Below are 27598 nucleotides of genomic sequence, written 5' to 3'. Positions count from 1 at the left end.
CTCTGGAAACCACAGTTTGAATTTCTGCCGCCGCTGCTGCATCTGAATTGGCACAGCAAGGATAGAGACACGAAAGCTCTGAGAGCAGGAATTGACAAACTGAATTGAGAGCAGAGCTGGTGGGGAACCCTGCAATGACCTGTGGTGAGTAAGAATGGGGACCCTTCCATAGACTAGGAGGCTCCAACAGAGGACATTCTGGAACCAGGCAGACTAGCCAGAACAGGACGCTGCAGTGACTTCAGTCATATATTCCCTTCTCAAGCGGGATTGGTGGGGAGCACTCGACCTGGGTGACGCCACAAACTAAGACTCAGTAGGCTAGCCCAAACCAGGTCCCTGTGCCTGGCAGTGCACCCTAATGCAGTGAAGCCTTCAGCAGGTTGATTGACCTGGAGGAGCGGGCCTAGCATAGACTTCCCAGGTCTGTGTCTCCCTAGGACACTGCAGTGGGTGGGAACACCTAGCCAGCACAATTCAAACAAACTGTAACCCACAAAGGAAGAAACTGGGCTTCCTATATATGCTTGTATGGAAGGAACAAAAAGTATGGGCAGAGGCAGCAACAAGAAAGGGTCCTCAATCCCCAATCTTGAGAACACTGATCCAGGAAAGGTAAATGCACAGGAGAATGAGAACAGAAAACATGCAATATCAGACACGGCACCAATAGACATAAAGCGATATCTCCAGGACCTCATAGATGAGTTCAAAAGTGAAGTTTACTTCAAGATATAAGTAATATAGTTATAAGTAAAGATATAAGCAAGATATAAGTAAAATAGTTAAAGAAATGCTAAGCACCTCCCAAGAAAAAACAGATGGTGGAATAGAAGAACAGAAAAAAAGGGGATAATTATTTGATGGAGAAAATAGAGAAAATGTAGAATACATGAAGCAGGTTCAAAGAGATTACCAGGAAACTAAAAACTCTGCTGAAAGCTGGCATAAGAGCTTGAAAGAAACTAAGGATAGATTATTTGAACTGGAGGGCAGATTTGTAATGTGGAGCATGAAAGGAAAAAAATTCTTAAAAATAACAAGGAAACAAGCAGTAACAATACAAAGGCTAGAAGATGATAAGAGGATCTATAACTTAAGAATTAAGAATGTAAAGGAAAAAGCAGGGACACAAACAACTGAATTCCAAAGGCTATTCACAGAAATAATCAAGGAGAACTTCCCTAATACGGGAAAAGCTAAAGATACTCAGATCTATGAGGCATACAGGACCTCAGCCACCTAAAACCCAAACAGAACTACACCCAGGCATATAATAATCAAAATTCCAGAAATTCAATATAAGAACAGAATATTAAAAGTTGTCAGAGACAAGAAACAGATCACTTACAAGGGAACACCCATCAGAATTACAGCAGACTTCTTGGCACAAACCATCAAATCATGAAGAGCATGGGGTGAAATAATTCAAGCTTTGGAAGACAATAATCTCCATCCAAGATTGATATATCCTGTGCAATTGTTCTTAGAAATTAATGGAGAAACAAGGTACTTCCAGGATAAAGAGGAACTAGGGGAATTTGCAACCACCAATTCAACTCCACAGAGAATACTGCAGGACATTCTAAAAAAGAAAAATACCAAGATTCCAAAAACAGTGGCAGAGAGGCCACAATGAATGGAGCAGAAAGTGAAATGAAGAAGACACACTGACAACTAATGACAGAAAAAGAGCTCAACAGAAATGAGGCAGAGAAGGTTGGATGGTAGGAACAGCTATTTTGGAAAAACAAGACATCATAATAGCTAGTGCTGATTTATTATCATCTTGTTTTGAAGTTCCATAAAGCTTTTGTTCTTCTGTCTCCATCGGTCTTAACAGGTTGTATCTTATTGGATTTTATTATATGTGATAATATAAACAAAAACTTTTATAGACAAAGAGATAATACAGAAACCATTGTTCATTTTCTGTTAGTTGGTTCTAAATATCCTGTAATACTGTCATTCTCTTGAATTGTTTTACATTGTCTTGATATGTTTGATGCTACAGTATGCGAAGTTATACTCAAAGATTTCAAGAAGTTATATTCAAAGATTTCAAGGAGGGAGACACTATGGTAACTACTTTTATGTTGGGATGTCTTGTGGTGAAAAACTGTTTTGCTTAAATGGTCATGTTTTGACCTGTGATGTTTTGTTGTTGTGTCCTCTTTTATCTCCGTCTCCTTTTTTCATTATTTATTTTTTATTTTTATCTTTTTAATGAAGGGAGAAATAAATAAAAAATAGCAGCATATATTATAGTAACCCACTTTGATTTCCTATTAACTTGATTTGAAACCCTGTATTGTTCTCACTATCTTGTTTTGACTGATTTTACTGTATTCTGTTTTGCTTGATAGTACAAAGTTTGAGAGTACAGGCAACAACTGTGAAGACAATAAGATTCACTATGATGCCCATTCTGGTTTGACTATTATCTTCTTTTGAAATCCTGTAATGTCTCCAATGTTTTGGTTTTATTGCTTTTGTTCTTTTGTTCTTTTATTGTTTTTGTTGATAATATAGGCAATTCTTTTTAAGATAGCAAGAGGCATTATGGTAACCAGTATTGATCACCTTGTATTCTATTTTTACATTTTGTACTATGTCCATCCTTTTGACTTGACTGACTCTGTTTTGTTATGTTACATTTGGTCTTATTCTCTTCAAAAAAAGTAATAAGAACTGTGGGAGTAATAAAACCCAAAATGTGTAATTGTCATTGTAAAAAAGAGAAGAAAATAAAGTGCTCTAAAGGATATAACTGCATGTATATGTAAGCGAATAAGATAGATAAGCATATTACTGAGTTTTTGTTGGATCATTGAACAGAACTGTTTGCAGCCTCAAAAAAAAAAAAAAAAAGAAATGCTCTTCTAGCCAGCATGGTCATACAACTTGGTTTTTTGTTTTTGTTTTTGGTTCTTTTGTTTTGTTTTTGGTACCAGAGATCAAACTCATGACCTAGCACTTGCCAGGCAAAATGCTTACACCACTGAGCTAAATCCCCAGCCCTTGGTCATACAACTTGCAACTCCAGCACTCAATGAGGCAGAGCCAGAAGGATCTCAAGTTTGAGCTGGTCTGGCAGCTTAGCAACTCACCAAGACCCTGCCCTTTAACAAATGAGGAGGAAATGAGGATGTAACAGTGCAAAGATCCTGATTTTGGTCCCTAGTACAGAGAAAAAAGGAAGGATGAGGGAAGAGAGAAAGAAAAGAAGAAAAGAAAGGAGGTTTTCCAGGCCAAGGGGCATTAATTTGACAAATTGCCTGCCAATCAGAATGACCATAAAAACATGCACTTTTAGGAGGAAAGCAAAGCCTGATTCTTATGGACATGACTGGGGAGAAAACTGAAACACCCTTATTTGTTTGTTTTGCTTTTTCTCCTATTTTGTCTTTCATATTGTGGTTGGCACAGCTCCTCCTTATCTTTCTTCATTCACAATGATTTTGTTTACAGGGACCCAGAACAACAAAGACTCCATGCAAATGACACAAGACAAGCTTTGCTGTGTAGTCTTCAAAATGTGACACTGAAGGCCTGGTTCTCAGAGCAACTGCTGCTACTCATACAAGTAACTCAGGCTCCTGGACTGGGAATAGACTTGGAAAGACAGCCCTGCCTGGGGACTTTGCAGGAGCACAGAAGAGGACAGAGACAACTTTGCCAACAGAACCCTTACCAATGCCTGCCACTTCCCTCCCAGACTGCAGCCTCCAGTGTTGTAAAGGGCTGTGTTTGCCTGGAATACTGACCATTTTGTTCCCTTTGTCTGGTCTTCCTTCCCTCCTTTCATCCTTACTATCCTAGAAGTTAAGGTCAGAGCAGCCTGCCAGCACCCCAAACACAATTATTTTGGCAAGATGTTTTGACAGTCTACTGAACGTCTACAAAAGGTAATCTTAAGGTGGCACCTAGGAACCCACAAATTCAAGAGCACAGTCATGACTTCTCAATATGTAAGTGGAGCTCTTACTATTTATTCATTGATTTTTAGAGGCACTAGGAAGGTGAACTCCAAAGAGCTTGGGCAGCTCCACCCCTACAGCACTTCTGGTGACTGTAGCTCCCATGGCTTCTCTCTTGGGCCAGCTCTGCTCCCTCCTTGCAGTTTTCCTCAAATGATCCATGTTTTTGGCTTCTCCAAACTTCTGAAGCCTCCACTGCACCCTTGGCTTCACACTCACAGCTTCACACGCTGACCTCTCAGGGGCACACTGCCTGTGCTCCCAGATTTTCTTCTGAAACCTGAGTGGAATCCTTCTGGGCCCCACCATTTTTGCATTCTGCATGTATCTAAAACCAGCAATACATGAATCATACCCGAGTCTGCCACCATTTGGAGTAGTAGCCAGACATCCTTCTTTGTTGCATGTAAGGATTGAGTCCCTATGAACACAAGGAACAACTTTCTTAGACCACCACCATTCTGGAATATGGTGCCATGAGGCTGATTTCTCAAAGCAAAGTCTGTTACTTTTGCAATTTTGAAGCCACAAAGGCTGGAGTCTTGCTGGTTCTTGTGATGTCCTTAGGCCATTTTTCCATTGTCCTGTTCCTTCTCAGAAATCAAGATCTCCTCTACACTGTTTTTTTAATAATATTGCTAGATTTTATATCATAATGCTACAGAATTAGCACTGAGTATCTTAGTGTCTCTTCTTCAGAGTATCTGTTCATTACATCATGCATTATATAATCTATTCTCATAAACTGATTAGAAGTTCTACACATGCATGAATCTCCACGTGTATACCTATCCTTTCTGTATTATAGGGAAAAACAGATCAAAACAAGACAACAAAACAAATTCCTAGAAAAACATGAAATGAAAAAGACATATAAGACCACAATATTGGGTGATCTACAGTAGTTACTATGATGTCTCTTGTTATTTTCAGTATAATTGTCTATATCATCAGGCATAATATAATTGAACTTAGCACTACATAGCAATATTAATAAAAACACAATATTGGAGACATTATAGGACTTCAAAAGCAGTTAATAATCAAACCAGAATGGGTATCCTATTGCATCTTGTCATATTCAGAGTAGTTGCCTCTACTCTTAGACTTGATACTATCAAGCATACCAAGTTTGAATAAAATCAGTCAAGGAAAAACAGTGATCTAAAAACCAGATTCAAATAAGATCAGTCATAGACAATGTAAGTAATACAAGGCTTCAGTTTAAGTTAATAGGAAATTAAGGATAGTTACCATAGTATATCCAGCTATTTTGGGGATAGCTGTCTGTGTTCTCAAATCTAGTATGAGTAGACAGACTGGAACAGAATAAAATCAAATTAAACAGAGCAAAAAGACTAATGTGGCTTTTAAATCCTGATACACTATTAACAATGTCCTCTGCCTTCTTTTTTTAGACAGTTCCTCCCCTTTCCCTTTCTCAGGGTGCTTTGTACATTTTGAATCCCATTAACTCCTTTAGTTTTTAGATTAGGGGGGCAACCCACTATCTACTAAGTGGTGCTGAACCTTTTTACCCCTGAGCTTGATCTTGAGCTGTATTCCTTTACCTACTAAAGCCTCAAGGTTTTCCTTCTTATAGATGAGTAGTTCTCCACTGCACAAAGGATCATGACTTTCCAACCTATCTGCAGCTGCTGCAGAAGAGCTGTTCCTATTTCTCTCTGTTTCCCTGTCACATAGAGCATCATTTTCTCATCTTTGACTTTCAGTTTATTAACCCTCTTTCAGGTTGATTATATTTCCTATTCAGAGTATCTTGATGGACCCTATCTCCTGATCTCCTCTGCCTGTGTTTCTTTTTGTTAGTGTATCAAGGGCATCTATGTTAGAGATTATAGCCAACTTTCTCTGCCTCGTCTCTGCTATGCTATTTTTCTGCTGTTATCGTCTACTTTTCTCCTCCATTCTACTGTCTGCCCCATTCATTGAGGCCTCTCCGCCATTGCTGCTAAAATCCTGGTATTTTTTTCTCTCTCTCTAGAATGTCCTTCAGTATTTTTTGTAGGGTTGGATTGGTGGTCACGAACTCCCATAGTTCCTCTTTGTCATGGAAACATCTTGTTTCTCCATTAATTTTGAAAGACAGTTTTTCAGGGTACATCATTCTGGGTTGGAGGTTATCTTCTTTCAAGGCTTGGAATACTTCGCTCCGAGCTCTTCTTGATTAGATAGTTTGTGTCAAGAAGTCCATTGTGATTTTGATGAGTTTCCCTTTATAAGTGATCTGTTTCTTTTCTCTGATCACTTTTAATATTCCATTCTTGTGATGAATTTCTGAGATCTTGCTTATTATATGTCTAGGTGTAGATCTGTTTTGGTTGTAGCTGGCTGGAGATCTAAATGCCTCATTTATCTGAATATCACTTCCTTTTCCTATACTTGGGAAGTTATCCTTAATTATGTCTGTGAATAGCCTTTGTAATTCATTTGTGTTTACTCCTGCTTCTTCACTCATGTTTTTTATTCTTAAGTTATAAATCCTCTTGTCATCTTCTAGCGTTTGAGTTGTTACTTCCTGGTTCTTTGTTATTTTTAAGAGATCTTTTCTTTCACAATCACACATTGCAAATCTATCTTCAAGTTTTGAAAGTCTAACTTTAGTTTCTATCAAGGAATTTTGCCAGCTTTCAATGGAGTTTTTAATTTCCTGGTAATCTCTGGATCTGTTTCATGTATTCTAGATTCTGTTTATATTTCTCATCAAAGGTTTCTCTCCTTTTTCTGGGTTCCTCCATTCTTCTGTCTGTGTCTTCTTGAGAGGGGCTTAGCATTTCTTTTATTAATCATTTTATATCTTGCCTCACTTGAATTAGAATTTCAGTTTTAAGTTCATCTATGAGGTCATGGAAGCATCTCTTTATTTCCACTGATGCTGTGGCTGATATTGCATGATTGCTGCCCTCGATCTCTTCTGTATTTATGTCTCCTGGACTTATTTTCCCTGGGTCAGTGGCTGGAAGTCTTAGGCCATTTCCATATTGCCTATGGTTTTTCTGAAGCATGCTGGCTGGGGGCTTGCTCCCTTCTCCCATTTACTGTTATCTGAGGTGTACTTAGGAATGATGTGGTCTGGCCCCTGTCCTCTGAGCCAGTCAACTGGCAAGTGTCTTCAGCACATTAGTCTGTGCTGTGCGGACATCACAGGTTCGGGACAGTTTCATCCCTGACTATTGGGTCTCGACTGGGGCATGATCCAGCCCAAGCAGATCCCAGCAGTCCACTTTGGCCAGGGGTGGCTGACTGACACCACTGCAGTTCCAGATTCAGGCCTGTCCTGCCCAACTCCAGTGTGTCGTCCAGCCAGTCACCCCCTCCTTGGGATCCAATTCCTAGCACTCACCACGGATTAATGCAGCTCTCCATGTTGGTTCCACTCTCCCTTGTGCCGCTTCCTCCCACCAAGGGCCCTGGGCTCACCAACTCCCGATTTCATGAGCAGTGACTTCAGCGCAACCATGAATTGTCTGACTCCAAGGCACACCCAGCACAGTGCAGGACTGGCCCCAGTGAGAGCATCTGGTTCCAGCCTTTCATCTACATTTTTTCTTACTTCCTTTCTTTCTTTTTTTTTTTTATTTCCTTTTTCTTTTTCTTCAGTTCCTTCCTGGGTCATGAGAATCCCTCTCCTTTCATCTGGTCTACTCCATAGTGTTAAATTCTAGCATCTGACTTGTTTTTTTCAGAAAGGCTCTCTACCCTGCTACCTATCAAGCTGCCATCTGTGTTAACCCTCTACACTGTTTTTTGATCCACAGCTTTACTGGTGCTTCCTTTCTGCCCAAACTCAAAATGTTTTAAGTCATTCTTCTGGGGTGTTTATTCTTGACTCTCAATATAGATCTAGCTAAAAGACCCTAATAGTAGCCCTGTCCCTGCCTCAATATTAGATTGTCTTGAAATTTCTTCTGAAACATTAGTCTGCTATCTATAATCTCAGTCTCAGGCAAAGTCTCTGGATACAAACAAAATACACACAAACTTTCTGCCAAGCCATAATATGTCATCTGACGTCCAGAAGCCAATGTAGTGCTTTTTCTTAGTGGAAATCTCCTGAAGCTGGTCTTTAACAGGAACGTTTCCATTGCCAGTCAGTCTTCTGAGCTCTGACCACAGTTTCCCATCCAGTTTAAGGTGTGCCAGCTGTACTTTTACAGCCAGCATCTTTGAATCTTTCCCAGCTCTTCCACAAGCCATTCCCAAAGGCTCCAAATCACATGGTCAGGTACAGTCCCAGCAACAACCCTACTTCTTTGGCACTAAATTGTCTTAGTTATTTTTCTGTCATTTCCTAAACAAAATACCCAACACCCAAAGTTAAAGGGGGAAATGTGTATTTAGCTCACAGTTCTAGAGATTTCAGTCCATATTGAGGTGGCTCCAAGGCTGAATGGAGTGTCAGACAGACATCACAGAGGGGACACAGTTTATGGAAGGCAGAATGTAACAAAGCAAGCAAGATATGTTAGTAGGTTTTTTTCCTGCCCCTTTTATGTCCTATGTAGGCAATCAGAATTAGGGTGATGCCAAACCAATCAGTGAATTGATTTGGTAATCACCCACCTTAATCCTAGCACCCTTAATATCATCATTGCACCCTGAATCAATCACACATTGTTTTCCTTTTTCTTGAAACTTCTCACTATGTAGTCAAGGATGGTCTCAAACTCACAGCAATCCTCCTACTTCAGTCTCCCGAGGCTGGTATTACAGGTGTGTGCCACCATGCCCAACAATCATACACTCTAATTCAGCCACCTCTGAAAAAGCCCGATCTATGACTGCATGAGGCTTTAGGGGGACATCTAGACAAAAGTCATATCAAAAAGTGAGTGAGAGAAAAATCAACTTGAGTTCTAGACCTTCCCAATTTCTCTATCAACACAGCTTGTATTCATTTATTTTCTTGTTTGCTTGTTTTTCAGACAAAATATTACTATGTAGTTCAGGCTCTCTGCATAGCCTAAACTGACTTCAAAACCAAGGCAATCATCCCAGGTGCAGGGATTACAGGTATATGTTGCCACACTCCACTAGCTCAGTGCTGTTTTTTAGACAATATGCTGTGAATCAAAAGAGTTAATAAAGATTTCCAAGAATTTTCATTTACCTCTTGAGAAAAGCTTAGGTGCTTGAAGGTTCTGACTCATTTATCCTGATACAAAAGGTGAACTAGCAATCAGCCCACATTTTCTTTTGATAAATGGCATAAATTTTATTTTTAAGTGCATTAAACTAAATTTTAGACACAGCTAAAAGGATCTTATCAAAAGAACCCACATATAATAAAAATTAACTCGACATTTATAATTCAAATTTGGAACTTGTAACATTGTAGTTAGCAACTGTCTCTCTGTTTACATCACCTACCTAGCTTTCCTGTCTACGATTCCCTCTGCTGTAACAAACCGGCACAAAATTAGAAATGTGTCTGGGCGGTTTCAGAGTTTTTACTTATTTAATTTCCCAAATTTACTGCTTTATAAGAGACTTATTTAAATAATGGGTTTTAAATAATGTTTTAAAAAGACAATCCATGTACACTTCTTTATTTTACAAACTGGAAATATATTTTAAGAAGTTTATTTCATAAGAAACACTGATCTTTTTAAATTTATTTCTGGTTCTTCATGTTTCGTAAACATACAATTTTCTGGAAGGAAAGTTAGAGACTTAGCTTGGTGGCAGAACACTTACCTACTCAGTGCTGAGGTCCTCAGTTCAATATCCACACCACAAAAAAATTAGACCAGGCTCGCATGGTGGCACATGCCTACAACCCCAGTGCTTGGGAGGCTGAGTCAAGAAGACAGAAAGTTTAGAGGTAGCTTGAGCTACATGGTAAGTCAAGAGCAGCCTGAATTATGTCACGAGAATTTTCCTCAAAAGAACCAAAAAACATTATTTTTAAGGAGAAAGATAGGTTTGCATTTACTTTCAGTTAAGCATTCCCTAAAAGAGGCCTTTTGGACATCATAATTCCTCAGTACAGTATTTTTTAAAAGGGAAAACAAAGCTTAGGCCAAGGTTATAAAACGACACCTGCCCTCATGGAGCTGAAGGTCCAGCCGTATAGACAGACACTGAACAAGCTGTCACAGCAGGTCTGTCATAAGCAGTGCAGTTGCAGTGTTCTCGGTGAGGGAGTTTGCTGAAACCTGGGAAGAGGACCGGAGCTTGCTTCTGGGCTTGAGACCTGGGCAGGGCTGGAGCTACAGCTCCTGCCTAGCATGTGCAAAGCCCAGGACTTGAATTATAGTCCTGGGGGAGATGTCAAAGTTTGGAGCATCTGGATGGATGGTTCTATCTATTATGGCATCAGGATCTCAGAGGAGGGACAGGCTCAAGGCTAAGTATGAGACAAAGATGCCCAGGGCATCAATGGGGCTCAGTCTGAAATCTGCAGAAGACTTAGGTACTGAGATTTAGGAATCATTGGCATTTACAAAAATACATGTTAGTGTATGAATGCCAAAGAAGTTATCACCAAAAGGAAATGTTAAATCATAGGAATAGATGAGGCGCTCAGCAAATGCGTATGAACCAAAAAGAATAGCCTTGGAACACAAACATGAAATATTCTGATATTTAACATAAACCAGGGATACTCTAACGTTTAAAGATTGTATAGAAGGGAAGATAAAGGGTTTTGTCATGCAAAACAGTAGAGAGAATATTCTGGGAGACAGTAATCGGTAATGTCAAACACTCTCAAGCTGTCAAATAGTGTGCATTGTGCATGCCTGTAATCCCAGCTACTTGAAACAGTGAGGTAGGAGGAGGACAACTTCAAGCCCAGCCCAGAAAGCTTGGCAAGAGCCAATCTCAAAACGAAATAAAAAGTGTTGGGAAAGTAGCTCAGTGGGAAGGACCTGGGTTCACTCTTTAATGCTATACACACACACACACACACACACACGCATACACACACGCATGGACACACACACACACACACACACACACACACACACAATGAAGAATGTCTTCCATACTCATCAACAGAAGATGATATTCACAGTCCTAAGGGGAATGACTGGGACACAGGTGGACCTGAAGTGTCCAAAGGAGGCCCATGCTCTTGATGCCATCTGCAGTGGGGGACTACTGAAGGTTTCTGAGCCAAGGGCTACTATTATAATTTTCTTTTCAAATTCATTTGATTTCAAAGAGGAAAAAACTAGAAAAGAAAAAAAGAAAAATTTCAAAACATGTCAATCAGGGAGCAACAATGGTATATACATTGTGCATTGTCATTCCCAAATCCTTCACCCAGTGGCAAGACATCTGCATTCAGCTCTCCGAACAATACCAGCACAAATCTTTCTCTTCAGTGAACTCAGAGAACTCAATAGTGTAAATATCTTAACTATCATGCATACTATACACACACATACGCACACACACACAGAGATGTTTCTTTTCAGGCTATGATTATAATTATGCTTAAGAGACATTAAGGGGGGCTGGGGATTTAGCTCAACGGCATAAGCACCTGCCTTGCAAGCAGGCGGTGGTGAGTTCCATCCCCGGTACCAATAAAAATGAAAAAGACAAAAATTAAACAAACCTGCTTCTCTACAAATAAAAGGCTTTCAAAACTATTGTAAAAAAAAAAGAGAGAGAGAGAGAGAGAGAGACATTAAGGAGCTGGGCAAGGTAGTGCATGTCTGTGATCTCAGTGTGGGGGAAGCTGAGGCAGGAGGATCACAAGTTTGAGGCCAACCTAGGCAACTTAGAAAGAACATTTTCTAAATGGTGAGCTATGGTTCAGTGGTAGAGCATTTCTGGGTTTGATCCCTAGTACCAAAAAAGGGAAAAAAGAAAAAGACATACACACAAACAGACACAGAGAGACAGAGACAAAGATATATAGAGAGACAGACAGATGCACTATACATCAGGGCATACAGCCTTGACATAGTCAAGGTGGTTGAGTCCAATAGTCCAAACCAGCCACTGTGGTGCACACCTGTATCCCACTAGTGAGGAGGACTGTGAGTTCCAGCCCATATAACTTAGAGAGACCCTTGTCTCAAAATAAGATAAAAAGGTCAGGGATGTAGCTCTGTGGTACAGCGCTTGCCTAGCAAGAGTAAGTTCCTGGGGCCGGGGATTTAGCTCAGCAGCATAAGCGCCTGCCTTGCAAGCAGGCAGTCATGAGTTTGATCCCCGGTACCGGTAAAAAGGAAAAAGACAAAAAAAAAAAAACAAAAAAAACAAAAAAAAAACAGTAAGTTCCTAGGTTTAGTCTCTACTACTCCAACAATAAGAACAGTGACAGAGTGCCACAGTCCAGGCCAGAGGAAAGAGGTTATGAAGTAGGTACAAGTCTCACAGCTTTGAAATCTTTCATTTGCTGGTGAAGAAATGAACTCAGTTTTACTTAAATAATAACAGTGACTTGCTCGGCCTGGTGGCACACATCTATAAACCCAGGACTTGGGAGGCTGAGGCAAGAGGATCATTGCTAGTTTGAGGCTAGCCTGAGCTACAGAGTAAGACCTTGTCTCAAAAAAATAAAAGCAGGGATTTATTGTTTGCATCAGTGAAAATTCCAAGGACAATGCTACCTTCCAGCAAGGCTATATCCAGCATCTAAAACAATGTTACCAGTGATCTTTTTCTTCCATTTGCTGTATCTCTTTTCTCTGTTATCTATGGTCTGTTTCTACTCTTAGGCTCTATTTGTGGCTCTCTGGTAACTCTAGTATCTGCTTATAGAAAAGTAACTTCCATAACTCCTGATCTTACAACATGCAGAGAAACGGCCAAGCTTTTCCAGAATAGAAGCACCCAGCCCCATCCTCATAGATTCTTCACTTCTGATTGCACGCTACATATCCTCAAAACCCACCTGTTGCAGTTAGGGGTTGTGCAGAGAACAATTAGAATCAGGACATGGATTTTATAATATTATTTTTATAATGGTCACCAGGAGTTAACACAAGAAAATGCAGGAAATCTATCCACAACACCAAAAACAGAATATTTAGTAAAGGGCCTAAATCCCACAGCAATGTCTCACATGAGTACAGGTGAAAACCCAGCGCTCATGACAATGCCTCCCATTAGTCCAACTGGAAGTCCAGAGCCCACAAAAAGAACTCATACCAGTCTCTTTTACAGATCCATGCTGGGAAGGCCCAAAGGTCAGCGGTGGAAGCCAGAAAGTCCATGTCAGCGGGGTGGAGGAGCTGTGCTGGTGGGATGAGGGTTCTATGCTGGAGCCAAGAAGTCACACTCACAACAAAGACCAGGGATGTTCTGAAAGTCACCACAGCCATCCTCAGCAACACAGAGGCCCCGAGTTCCCCCGACAAGCACAGTTGGGTACATGCCAGGAAGCCAGCGTGACAAGTTCATCCTGGAGACCAAGCAGCACATGTCTTCCCCTCTGGAGCCAGGAAGCAATACTTGATGTGAGGACCAAAGCCTCTCCAGGAGAACCAACGGCTCAAACAGCAACTCGTAGGAGAACCGACAAGGCCTCAATGCAAGAGCTTCTCCTTCTCCAAGTCTCTATTTATGCTGACAACTTTCCTCAAGTGGGACATCTACGCTCAGCACCATGCTCATGTAATCCAGCTGGCGTTAAGTTGACTACCAGTTCTTAATCCATGACACCACCCAAGCGGCCACAGGACAGAAGCCAAGCAGAGTCCACTTGCATGGTCTGCAAGAAGCTTATTCTCAGCAAAGTCACACGCATAGGAGTAAAGGAAACAATTTTCAGAATAAAGATAGAGAGAAACATGGGAGATGAATGCAAGGAAGTACAGCAACCAAGAAATGATCAGTGCAAATGTGAAAATAAGCTTCCATGTCTTTCTTTTTGATATTCAGCTTTAGTAGCCAAAAGTCAGCCTACTACCAGAGTTAACATAACCCAATTAATTCAGTGGCAGTAAAACTAGTTAGGATTAATTGTAAAATAGACACAATATCAATTTTGTTGTTTGCACTATTCTAAATATATAACCCAGTGGCATCAAGTACATTCACACAGCTTGCAAGCATCACCAACATCCACCTTCAGAGTGTTTTTTTTTCACCCCAAACTATAACTCTGTACCCCCTTAGTGCATACCTCTCTTCTGCTTCTTCCCAGGCCCCGGCAACCACTATCCTACTTTCTTTTCTTTTCTTTCCCAGGAATCAAATTCACAACCTCATGCTTGCCAGGCAGGTGCTGTAGCACTGAGCCATGTCCCGGGCTCTATTTTCCTGCTTCTTCACACCTCTTTTTGTTTGACTATTTCTCATCTGTTTCCCTTAGTACACACTGGCCATATAGATGGATGAGTTTCATTCTAGCAGGTCCTACGCTTGCACAACACGCTTGGGTGTTTTCACCTCCAGCTGTCTCTTGGCTTATGCTTCCCCTTCCCTTCACACTCAGGGCTTTCAGCATGCATGTTTCATCCTATCCAACCCCCCTAAGAAGGATGAGTTTTACCCAAGAGATTAGTCTTATTTAATTATTGTAAAAAAAAATCCTGAAAATAGCTTTAAAAAAAATAGAGATGTAGGGATGTAGCTCAGTGGTGAGAACTTGCCTGGCAGCAAGACAGGCCTGAGTTCAATTCCCAGCGTGCACACACACACACACACACCACAAATTCAAAGAAAAGAAAGGAATAGCCTCTTCAGTAAGTTAACTGTGTTCTTAGTGTATATGAAGCCTTAGGTTCCGTCAGCACTTATATTTGGAACTAGCTCATTGCCCCTTCTGGAATTCAACGGCTCAGGGAATTCTCCAGTCTTAGTCTCCTGAGTAGCTCTGATTAGCCATGTGCCCCCATGCCCAGCCCTTCTACATTTTGTGGGTCAAAGCAGTTCACAAGTTCAGCCCAGATACAAGTGAAAGGGAAAATGACCCCAGCTTTTAGTGGGAAGCACTGCCCTGCCATACTGTAAAGAGGCCATGGATTCACTAAATGGAATCATGAGTTCAGTTCATCTTTCAAGGATAGAACTGTAGAGATCCATTTATCTTGGGGGTTACCTAAAATGTGGCAAATAGATACCTGGGTAACAGTGACAGTGGCAGTGTCCATTCAAGTCTTGTGCATGTTTTTAAAAATGGAGAATGCACACCCACTTTGAAGAACTTTGTTTTTAAAAAATTATGCATAAGCAAAGAAATCTGAAATCAGACTAAACCTCTTAGAAACACATTTTTCTAAACCATTTGCATGCTTATCAATATTTTTCTAAACAGTTTGGCAAATTGAATATTGCATTTTTATGGAAACTGTCGTACTTGTTTATAATTTGTTACAAAGATTACATCTTTTTAGAGAAAGGAACAGGTGTGTGCTTACCTTCTTCTCATTGTAAATGGTTCCAGATGGTGACTATTCATTTCAGAAGCTTCTTAAGAAACATCTGTTCACAATATTTATATTTGACTTTATTATATTTTCCAAAATTGCATTTTAAATACAGTTTCCTTTAAATTTAAAAACATTCATTTTTTCCTATTCATGAGAAAAGTCTTCCTGTTAGTTTTGTCTCAGTCTGTGCATTATTATATTATAAACAAAGCTAGATTTAATTGTAACTTTGTGAGAGAAAAAGGGAGAGGAATAATCTGTCCAGTCTTTTTTTTACACTATTATAATATTGTCATATACAAGTTAATTATTTCTTGTCTAAGAGAATCCAACTTGTTTCCATTTTGTTTTTCAATTTCTATACATACCAGTTTTGCAACTTATTTTAAATATTCAGGGTAGAAAAAACCAGGTTGTGCTGGGTTATTGATAGTGAATCTGATCATTTCTTTTCTTGTGTGAAGCGCTTTTATGAAAAAAATGCATTCTTTCAAAACAAAGTACATAATGATTATAAATACAGCAAAATTACACACCATGAAAAGCTAAAATGGGATGAGGGATGGAAGAAAAAACTCTTTTCAACATTTAAACAATAATCTACCAAAATCCTCTGCACACATTGCTTTCCAAAGAATTTATATGAATTCTAACTTGTAATATGAAGACTTGCAGCGATGTGGATGGCAGCCTAGGTGCTTGGTCCCGTTCATCCTCAGTATGAGACAATCTTGAGTTTGTCCAGTATTGTTTAAATCTTAGTTGATCTCATGCTTCCTACTGCCTGCCTACTCAAACTTACTGCCCTGAATGAAATTATTCACCTTGTAGGGTAATGGGGATATTGGTTAGCCTGGCCAGCATTCACACACTCTTCTTAGGATAATAGCGTCCCTCCTCTCCCTTGGAAGACACCGCTACCTCCACTTCTCAATTCTTGCAGCTAAAATGAATGAGCTCACCACATCTCAGAGCTTGGGTGGACTTTCCCAAGACCTGGCCAATCAGAGCATTGCTTCCTCCAGCCACGGACTGGTTCAGGAAAAGGATCCATCAACCAAACCCACTGAACCAATCCCACAGTTTTTGCTGAGGGGCCCAGAAGATAGTTACTCTCTACAAGCTGTGACGAGTAAGCTGGTTGGTCTACTGGCCTTCATCTCTCCAGGAAGGCTGGTCTAAAAGCCGGGTCACATCAGGGAATGTCTAGCCATGGGATGGGGAATTGGCTTCCTCCATGATATCCTCTGAGTCCTAAAACCTGCTCAGACCTCAACTGTTCAGTGTTAACAGCTGCAGAGTTTCCCATTTTGCCAAGAGTTTGTTGACCTTTGCAACTAAAGGGTCCAAATGTAGGGAAGGAAAGAGGAGGACAAGCTGTCTACCTAGAGACAAAGAGCATGTTTCTCTACACCCATCCAGATGGCTTAGGATGGAAACAGTGTCTTGGACCTCACTCTGTCTCCCACGCTGTGCACATACTTCCCCCCTCGAATTGCATACACATATATTGATACGATTTAACAGCATCACAAGCAAAGGGTAGCCATCCGCAGTCCACAGGATGCACAGCAACAGCGCAGATGCTTTGCAATGTGAGCAGATCACAAGGAGTAGCAGCATACAGTGTCCCTGCAGCTCCTGCTGGCTTCTTTAACTCATTAACCTCTTTTTCTTCTTTTTCTGACTTAAATTTATGCTCCCAGGCTACTCACTCATGTTGGGCTCAGAATAAAGCATTTTCTTATACCCTTCAAGGCAGAGTTGTTAATGTACAATAATTTATTACAGTTTCATCCCTTTTTCATTCCTTCCTTTCTTCCTTCCTTCTTGATGGTTGAGGAGCCCAGACCAGAGCACAGATGGGGTCCCAAAAGATACACTTCCGAGCAGCTGGCGGGATTAGTCAGCATGGTTACATGCTGCTACGTGGCTTCCTCTACCATAACAGAAAAGCTGCTACATGTGTGCATCAAATAATCTGTTGGTTTATATTATTACCAGATTTGGGGTGTTAGAGTCTCCTCTGAGGGAGAATTGCTCAAGACAAGCACAAATGCTACCAAGGCTTTATATTTATTAAAGGTAGGAAAAGAAATATGCTCTGATGAGCCAGTTTAGGTCAAGAAAAGGCAGGAAAGGAGATTCACTCTCCAGCATGAGTGTGGGCTGCTGTGAGAGAATGTAGTAGCCCAGCACTCCATGGAGACTGTCCTTTTCCTATCAGCCCCGTCCTCAGGCTGACATCGGATCCAGGCTGGCCTACCAGAGTCCTGTAGGAGTTCTCATGAGAAGTCCATGTGCAGGGCTTTGGGACCTGGCAAGGTGTTCTGGGGTCTTGTAATTAATAGGTCATGCCTACTTCCCCAGCCAGCTTTGCTGTGCTTAGTCTCCAGGTTCAATGTCCAAGTGCTATAAAAGAGTAGAGAGTAAACTGGGCATGTTGTGTATACTTGTAATCCCGGCATTCAAGGAGCCTGAGGCAAAAGGCACACAAGTGAAAGGCAAACCCATGTGTCTTAGCAATTTAGCAAAATCTTGTTTCAAAATAAAAAAAAAATTTTTAAAGGAGTAAAGGTCCTGGTTTTAATCCCCAATATCACAAAAGGAGGAGAAAGAGGAAGAGAAAAGAGAAAGAGACAAAACCAGGGAATAGTCTATTATTATATGAGTGATAAAGATTAACAAATTTTCGACATAGGACAAACCTTTCCTTTGATTCCTCAGAGCTGGTGATGCCCAGAAGGAAAACCTGGTCTTCCTCAGGATTCTCATAGTTCCATTTGCTTATCTATGGAAGACCATCGGGACCCCCAGCCTCCTAGCATTCAGCTCCTCCCTTGAGAAGTGGAGAGTCTCCTGGCTGAGGCCTGCATGTGCTGCCTTCTCTGCCTTGATGGCCTGGTGTGAGTGGATCCACTGTCCACAGCGCCAGAGCTGACACACTGCATGCATCTGCCTGGAGGCACTGCCTGGACGAGCTGGAGGTGGAAGGCTCAGACAGGAAGCGTATCAGGAATTGACAACACTTACAGTAAGAGAGTCTTACTTTAACACAAGTGGGTTGTTACCATGGCCAACTCTGTCCCAACAGGTTGAATACGCTAAATAACAAAGTGTTTTAAAGGCATTTCCATAGAGAATTGTATTTGTCAACTATTAAGAGATTTGGACATTTGGAAAATATTATACACTACCTTAGCCTACTTTTCTTTCTCCTGTGATTATGCTTTTTAATATTATTATATTTGAAAGTACATAAATTCACCTTGTGAATCCATTTGCTTAAATATAGATAGATAGATAGATAGATAGATAGATAGATAGATAGAGATAGATAAATACTCACACATAACAGTCTGAAAAAAAATGTACACACTTCAGGAAAAGAAAAACTTGCACAAATATTTTAATATACACCAGACATTGTCTTCTAGTAAATTGACTGCTTTGCCCACATGCATTTAGGATTTTCATGGTGTCTCCAGGATCAAACAGACACACACACAGACACACATACACATACTATAGTAACAAGGAAGGGGGAATACTTCCTGTCATATAAATAAAATTTGAGGAAGTTAAGAAGAGGGTCCATGTGGTAGTACACACCTGTAATCTCAGCACTCAGGAGGCTGAGGAAGGAGGATCACTGTGAGTTCGAGGCCAATTTGTGCTTTATAGTAAGTGCAAGGCTGACCTGCATTACGTAGTGACACCCTGCCTCATAAAAATTTTTTAATTTTTAAATTTTGAAAAAAGAAGAAGAACTGGAATAAGAGAAAAGGGAGGACAGAAGTGTGAAAGAGCAGGAAGTGCAAATAGAATAAGAACTTAGGGTCACCCACTCATCCAGGAAGCTATGCTAAGCACCTTCGAGGAGCCTGGCACCACATTGGACCCTGGGGTGTTGTGCTGTTCAAATCAGTTTTGGACCCCATCCTTGCAAAACTGGTGGGTAAGGAAAAAGACTGAATTTGATCCACAAGCAAGTGCAAAGAACACTTAGTACCCACTGGGCCCTTCGGATCCTATGTGGGGAGGGCAGAGAAGCCAACTTGGGTGCCACCACAGCCCCCAGTTTTTAGGGTACCAGGGAGGCTGGGACCCAGAGCTACCTGATGAGGTGCACCCAGCAGGCACAGGGTCCAAGCATTTGAGGATTCAGCTCCCAGGCCTTTGTTTGGAAATGGCCAAGCTGAGATCTCCAATCTGGGGGAACTCAGCAAGGACAGGACTCAGAGGGCAGGTGGCAGGTCAGGCCATGTGGAATGACTTTGCAGGATGGACCCCTGCACAGCAGGGCACAACTCCAGCCCCTTGCTGCAGGACATGCAAGAGGATAACCAGGCTGGGGAGCCCAGGGCTTATAACAGGTTTAGCCAGGGGGGGCCGAGGATCCAAGGTACAGGCAGGAACCAGAGGTAGAGGACGAACTGGGAACACTGGGACTAGGGGACAAAGGGTCAGCCCACTCCTCAGGCTGGGGTCAGGCCCAAGTGTCCACAAAAGTAATTTCAAATCAGTAAAAATGACATTTTAATCAGCAAAACCAAAACTAATGAAAAATTAATTACATTTACAAGCATTGCGTTGTGTCACTGTTATTTAGTATTTATAGACTATAGAATGAAAAAAGGTTGTAGATTAGATTTTATCATTTGTAAGATTTTCTTTTATTTCTCTTTTTAAAGTTTTTAATTTTTTTGAGTCAAATTCTTGTTGTATCCTCAAACTCATAATCCTCCTGCCTCAACCTCCCAAGTATGCTAGATTTTCAGGTACATACCTGAAAATCTACTGTGCCTGGCCCTCTCTTGTAAGATTTTCCTAATGAGCCATGGACTTAGCTCAGTGGCACGAGCACCTGCCTTGCAAGTGCACAGTCATTAGTTTGAGTCCCTGTACAAAAAAATAAAAAATAAAAATTTCCTAATGAGCATGGTAATTGTAGAAAACTCATAGCCTCTCATACTTTTTAGAGTAAGTTACAGAGATGCATATTTCAAGAGCAAAATTATAGCAATTTCCTTTTTCCAATGAATTAAGTGCATTTTATACTTCAAGTAGAATATTAACCCTAATCAGACTGTGCAGATTAAAACTCTTCCTCATTCTACTGTCTAGTAAGTGTGAGGTTGAGTCTAATTCCTGATGTTAAAAAAACCCTTTTCCTCATTGTAGAAGTGTGACCTTGGACACATTTGGAAGCTCTGAGAATAAACAGCAAGTGCTTAGAACAGTGCCTAGTGACTAAGTATCTGTGCAATGCATACCTGGGAGGACAAATAAACAATGTTAGTTAGGCTTCTAGAATAAGCGGAGCAAAGTCTCCCCTGGCTCTGGTCTTGCAAAAGTTTTGGTGGGATGTAAAAGAAACTAACTGAACAATAAGGCTGGATCACTAATGTTTTCTGAGGTGTTTTGAGAAACCAGGAGTCCTTCCAGGTCATCCATTCTAAACTCATCACCTCTAAAACAGTTCAGACCATGTCAGTGTAATGAATTTCTTCAACATTTGGGGGCAAAGTCCAAACTATGGAGCATGGCATAAGAAGGCACCAACAAAAGACCCCAAACTGGCGACCCCAAGTCTCAAGGAGTTCTCAGCTGGGCTTAACTTGCTCAGTTATTTTGTCTTTAAGTCCTTTCAAGAAGAACAGGTACATGCCTGTGATCTCAGCTATTCAAGAAGCTGAGGCAGGAGAATGACAAGCTGAAGGCTAGCCTCAGTAATTTAGTGAGATTCCGTCTCAAAATACAATACACTTTAAAAGGGTTGGAACATAGCTCGGCACTTCCTGAGTTCAACACCCAGCACCTCAAAAGTTAATAAAAATCTTTAAAAACTAAAACCAAAATAAAATCCAGATGTAGAGGTACACAGCTGTAATCCCAGCGTTGAGTGACTGAGGCAGGAAGATCATGAGTTCGAGGCCAACCTGAGTTTTATAACGACATAGCAAAGTCAAGGCCTTACATAGCAAGGCCCTTTTCAAAAACATGAAAAACAAGTAAATTAAATGAAGACAAACTTTTTAAAATTGGAAATTGGATGTATAAATCGGGATTTATGGCCTATAATCCCAACACTCTGGAGGCTGAGGCAGAAGGATCGCCATGAGTTCAAATCCAGCCCAGGCTTCATAGAGTCCTAGGCTACATAGAGTCCAAGGATGCATACAGAGATCCTGTCTCAAAAAAAACCTGTGTTTATGGCCCCTGTTGAAATTCTGTGAGATAAAATACAACCTTGATCTGATAGATAGGGAAACTAAGGCATGGAATTTGCAACTTACATGAGATCACAGTGTGAGAGGTGGACTTGGGCCTTGAACCCAGGTAATTTTGTTGCTGGATCTAGAGTCTTTAGCCCCCACCTTAAAACACGTTCTGTTTCTATTTGTCTGTGTTTGCAGCATATAATGACTACAATCATTGCCGGGCTGGGGAACATGCACCTAACACATCTCAGTTCATTCACTTCCCTTTTCCTATCCTCCCTCCTCTTTCCATCTCTGCATCCCTTTCTCATTTGTAAATAAAAGTTTGTTTTCTGTTTCCTAGTATCTTCTATTTTGCTCTTTAAATTAGTTACTCTTTGGACATCTCATATATGAGAAACCATGTGACACTGAAGCTTCTGTGTCTGAGTCATTTCATTAACATTGTGTCTCCAGGTACCTCATTTTCCCAAGGATGACTCGAGTTTGTCCTTCGTTGCGATGCTGCCTCCTTACCTGGGTCTGTGCCCTGCAGCTGGCCCTCTGCCTGCACTCAGCCTGGCTCATCCCACACAGTTGCCTCTGCCCGGAAAGCTCCTCCTGTGCTGCTGGTGCTGGCTCCTTCTCAGGCTTCCACTGACTTAAACACCATCCCTTAGAGAACCCTTCTCAGAGCAAATGTGGAGCATCTCTCCATTTTGCTTCATCCCTGGCATCTTCACTTCCTTCATGGAACATATAGTTTCCAGTTCACCCCATCTGGGATGTTTTGTTTGTCTCCCCCAACCTGCCCCCGCTAGGTTATTTGCGTGATTTATCTAACCCCCCCAGCAGGCAACAGGCCTTCAACAAGTGATTGCTGAATGAAGGAGGAATGAACAGCCCCTCCTTGAATTGAACTCACAGAAGAGAAATGTCACATGTGCGACACCAGGGAGCTGACAGGGTGTTCAACAGGGGCAGATTGCGGTTTTGGTTTGGTTGGGTTTGGTTTTGCAGTTCTAGGAATTAAACCCAGGCCTTCATACAGGCTAGGCAAGTGTTCTACAGCTGAACTACATCTCCAATCTTTTTTTTCTTTTTTTCTTCTTATTGTTGAGACAAGGTCTCCGTAAGTTGCCTAGATTGGTCTTACACTTGTAATACTTCAGCCTCAGCCTCCCAGAGGGCTGAGATGACAGGTATATACCACCACCTTCAGCCTCCGGGAGAAAATTTTCAAACCCAGTTTTTCCCCTTTTCTCATTAACTGATCTGTAGACAAAGGTCCTCTGAGGCAGGGAAGGATTTTTCTTCCGTCACCTCCCAAGGGGTTTGTGGGTATGGACCTCACAAGAAGGGGACTGAAGAGAGCTTTCTGGTGCACAGCTGGACCGTTCATGTGTTCCCAAAACCTGGGGTGGTCAAATGAAGAGATGGGCCTGTTGGGAAGTGCCGTGCATGGGATTAGTTGGGGTTTTTAATTAATTTACCAGTTGAGACAGTCTTAGCATGGAAAGTTGAGACAGTCTTAGCACTCTTGATCTTCCCACCTCAGGTTCCTCAAGCTGGGATTATGAGTCTGTACCACTTCACCCAGAGGGATTATATTCTCCTAAAAGAGGTGGAAGGGCACCTTTTGCCTGACACCTCTTCTGTCCCACAGGGACACAGCCCTCACTCTATAGGGGCAGCAACAGGGCACCATCTTGAATACAGAGCAGGAGGCTTGCCAGCTGCTGAGTCTGCCTTTGCTTGATACTGGACTTGCCCACCTCCCAAACTGTGAGAAACACGTTTCCATCATTTATAAATGGACTACTGTAGAGAGCTGTTGATCACATGTGTGAGGCTAACACAAGACCAGCCCTGAAAACACAGAGAGCTCAAAACAAACTCCATAAACAAGTTTGCTTCTTAGTGCTCCAGCAACCAAGAAGGCAAGAGGCCCAGGTCAGCCAGGCAAACAAGTTGCTAGGCAGCGGTTGTCAAATTGACATTCTTCTTCTGAGGGTATAAATAGACACGCTAGTGGTTGAGCAGTTCCATTTGCTCCCATCAGGAGACTAAGGGCTCCACCTGATCCTGGATTTTGTCTTTTCTTTATTTTCTCATCCTCTTGCCATCCTTCCACCTGGATACCTAGAGCTGCAGCCGGTCGCTACAGACTGCTCTGCAGTGTTTTGCTGTAAGAACAGGAGCACATAAGTCCTGCCCCCATCAAAATGCTCCCACTCATCACACCTTGCCTTCAACAAGCACAGACAACTGTGTGGTTGGATGTGCCACCCACATTGCTCTCCAACCTCCTTGGCTGCTCATCCGCTGGACTACCAGAGAGTACATCAGGTCCCCTGACCTGTCCCAGCCTCCTAAGACACTATCTCCAAGATGGGGTTCTCCACATACCCACTGTACATCTGACGGTAACAATTATCAATCTAATTCATTTAGGGTCCAACTGTTTTTCCCAATAGCTGGTAGTTTAAAGACTTATACAACTGGACACTACACTAAAATGCATGAAAAAGAATCCCAGTGACTTCTCTGGGGAGACAGAAAACTCAGTTGTGAAAATCATGAATTATCACCTACAAGAAATGTCAGGGAGTCTCTGGGGGCCCCGGGGAAATGTAAAGATGTGCACATCCTCTTCCCCTTAAAGAGCTCGACAGCTCTCAGTGCTTCCACTAGGGACCACACTGGCAGCACAGAAACTTCCAGGGACAAACAGTGTCCAAACCTCCCAAGTCTTCACATCCCTGCACTCAAAAACTTTCAGCCTAGGGAGGAGAAAAATCTGTATCCTGTTGACTTTTCCTGAGATGGGAAGGAAGGCATTGAAATATAAAATGACTGGGGAACAGGAGAGGGTTTTAAAGGACTTTCCAAGGTGTTACAGCAGCGGCTCTATGAACGTGTTCTGAACCAATAACAGTAGCACTTGGCAGGAATGTGTTTTTAACGGTCATTGACGTCTAGCCAGTCCTGTTCCAGCTCTTGGGAAATAAATGCATCGTAGAATATGTTCACTTCAGTCAGCTTCAGAAATGAGGTTCTACTGCTGGTAAGGGAGGAAGGGAGGAGCCGTGTAAGAATGAAAAGAGGACTATAAGACAAGGGAAGACCTTTAGAATTCAGTTATAAAACATTGCTCCCTGGTACCCTTATCACGTTTATGCAGGTAAGCTGTCTGCAGAAGCAGGATTAGTAAAATGGCCTAATTCAATCAGGGAGAAAGACAGGTTGTTTTTCCTTAGGGTGTTCTGTTGCTACAACAGGACACCTGAGACTAGGTAAATTATTCTTAAAATAGAATTTTCTTTCTTACTGTTTGGGAGACCACATTGGTGAAGGCCTTCTTGCTGCCCTCATGTGGCAAAGAATCCAGAGTTTATCACCTCCCATACTGATAATCTCATCTAACACTAACTATTTCCCAAAGGCCACATCTCCAAATATCATCAACATAGGAATTTGGAAATTGAGTGTTCACCACATGGGCTCCTGCAGGGACACATTCAAATCACAGTATCCTTTCTCATGCTAACCAACAGCAGGCATCTGAAACAAATATAGCAAATATGGCTCTCCTATGAAGAAAAGAGTCGACTGGCAATGCAAATGTTTCTGGGGCACATACTCATAGTGGTGCTCTGAGGCCAGTTCACAGAGTGACATGTGTCATGGAGAGTGTTCTTTGTCACTTTTCATACCACCTCATGAGTGACATCACCCTTGAAGTCTTAGAAGGCAATCAATCCCTGACTGAACCATGATAAGCAAAGCCTACTGTTAGGGCTGGAAGGTGGATGTGTACCACTCCAGAGATACATGGCTACTACAAACTCCCCAGGCTGGGAAGCATGGGTTCCCCAAAGTAAAAGCTATGTGCTATGAAGACAGATGATGCTCACTGGACAGGCTACTTGCCTGAGTCTGTGGTCAGTGCATTTGTCTTAGTTACTCTCTTGTCATTGAGACACAATACTCAACACCTATGACTGGAAAATGAGGTTTATTTTGGCTCAATTTATAGAGATTTCAGTAGTGGGCTGTAGTGGGCTGGTTTCAAGGCAGGGTGGCATGACACAGGGCATCACAGAGAAGAAATTCTCCTGGCGTGGTGACAGGAAGCACAGACCAAGGGAGAAGGGTGGGGACAGATATTTGCAGGCCGTGCTCCAGTGATCACCTCTTCTCGCCAGGCTTTCCCTCCCAACAGCACATGGTAGGCCATCTAGGAATGAGTATCACACCCCCATGATCCCAACACCTCCCCCAAAGCCTCACCCAGAAGCACATAAGACTTTGGAGACATCTAAAAAAAAATTGAGATATAAGTGGTAACAATATTAGTCAGGCTTTTCTGGAGAAACAGAATCAATAGGAGAGAGAGAAAGAAAGACAGAGAGGGAGAGAGAGAGAGCGATTGCTCATGATAAGGGCTTGGTTTACATGACTGTGGAAGCCAAGAAGAACAGACCCAGGACAGCCCATGGTCCACAGCCAGTCAGAATCCAAGTCCAAGACCAAGAAAACCAAGGTCCCAGGGGACTCAGAGAGCAGAAATTCTCTCTTATTCAGTCTTTTATTCTCCTCATGTCTTCAACAGACTGGCTAGAGCCCACTGTCATTAAAGAGCAGTAAATAGTATGCTTTGCTACACCTACCAAGTCAGAGCCACACCCAGAATAGTGCGTGGCCAAAGATCTGGGCCTCATGGCATGATCAGTGACATACAGTATTTGTCAATCCCAGGCAGGAAATGTGTTCAAACCTTTAATTGTCAGGAACCCAATGCCATGGGCCATGACTCTAATCCCCACACTGAAGAGGCCGAAGAGACCAACTGGTCATCTGCATTGCACCGGAAGCTCATGTCCAGCCTCAACTCCACCATGAGACTCTGCCTCAAAAAACACAACAAAAAAGATTTACTGCAAAGCCTGAAAGTAAACTTATTTACATGGTGAATCTGCCTGTTCGCTTCCGGCTCCTTTCGCCCTGTGGTGCTTCAAGCCCACACGGGCTGTCTTTCATTGAAGGACCATTCCTCACCACCCTCTGCTCGGCACTTCCCAGAGGCCCCTCTCCAGCCCCTGCCCTGCCTCCCTCACTCCTGCCCAGCAGTTAAATCTTGTTTTGAAAGGCACCTCCCCAAGGAGAGCCACTCCTATCCACTCTTTCTCCATCTTGGCAAAGAACCTTTCCTCGCCTCTTCCAGAATCTGGCCGTCCCCAGCAATGTCTGTCTGTTCATCAGCTTGCAGTGAGGAAATGCTTCTGCATAACATTTTCTCTAGTTCCGGTCCGTGTTTGTTCAGTTGAGCCAGGGCTGTGTTGGGAGGGCCATCTTCATTTACTTTCTAAAATGTAATTAATGCATAATTGCTGGAATAGAAATGAGCCAGATCAAAGGAGAAGCATGAGTACAAAAGCAAAGCCAGAGAGGGAAGGTTGGAATGAGAGTGGACACGAGGAGGCTGGACAGCCTGTCCTCCACACAGCTGGTCCCCCAGGTGCTCTGGAGATGCCCACTGGGCTCAGTGCTGAGCTCCATGCAGTGGCTCCCACCCCCCACACAGCGTGTCCCTCACCACCTGGTCCTGCTCCAGGCTCCCTGCACACCTCTGCTCTGCACTGTCTCTGCTGTAACCACCCCAACCTCTGTGATGCTCTGCAAACTCTCTCAGTATACTCCTGCCACAGAGCCTTTGCACTGATTCTTTGCTTTGCCTAGGATCCTTTTCCTCCAGTTATATCCACATGGAGACCCCTCACTTCCTTCAGTTACACTCAGGTGGCAGCTTTTTATTGACAGATTTGAATCTGTAACTCAGCAGGATGTGGTGGTGCACACCTGTGATCTCAGCATTTGGAAGGCTGAGGTAGGATCATCAAGAGTTCAAGACCAGCCTGGGCTACAAAGTGAGCCCAAGATTAGGCGGAACTGTATAATGAGTCCCTGTCTCAAAAAAAACAACAACAAAAAAATCACTTTACAGTACTCCTCTTTCTTTCTTTCTTCCACTTTTTCTTTCTTGCAATGCAGTCCA

Source organism: Cavia porcellus, unplaced genomic scaffold (assembly GCF_034190915.1).
Source record: "Cavia porcellus strain 051 isolate PalLab524CR breed Dunkin Hartley unplaced genomic scaffold, mCavPor4.1 scaffold_30, whole genome shotgun sequence".
Classification (NCBI taxonomy): Eukaryota; Metazoa; Chordata; class Mammalia; order Rodentia; family Caviidae; genus Cavia; species Cavia porcellus.
Note: the sequence above shows the minus strand (reverse complement) of the source record.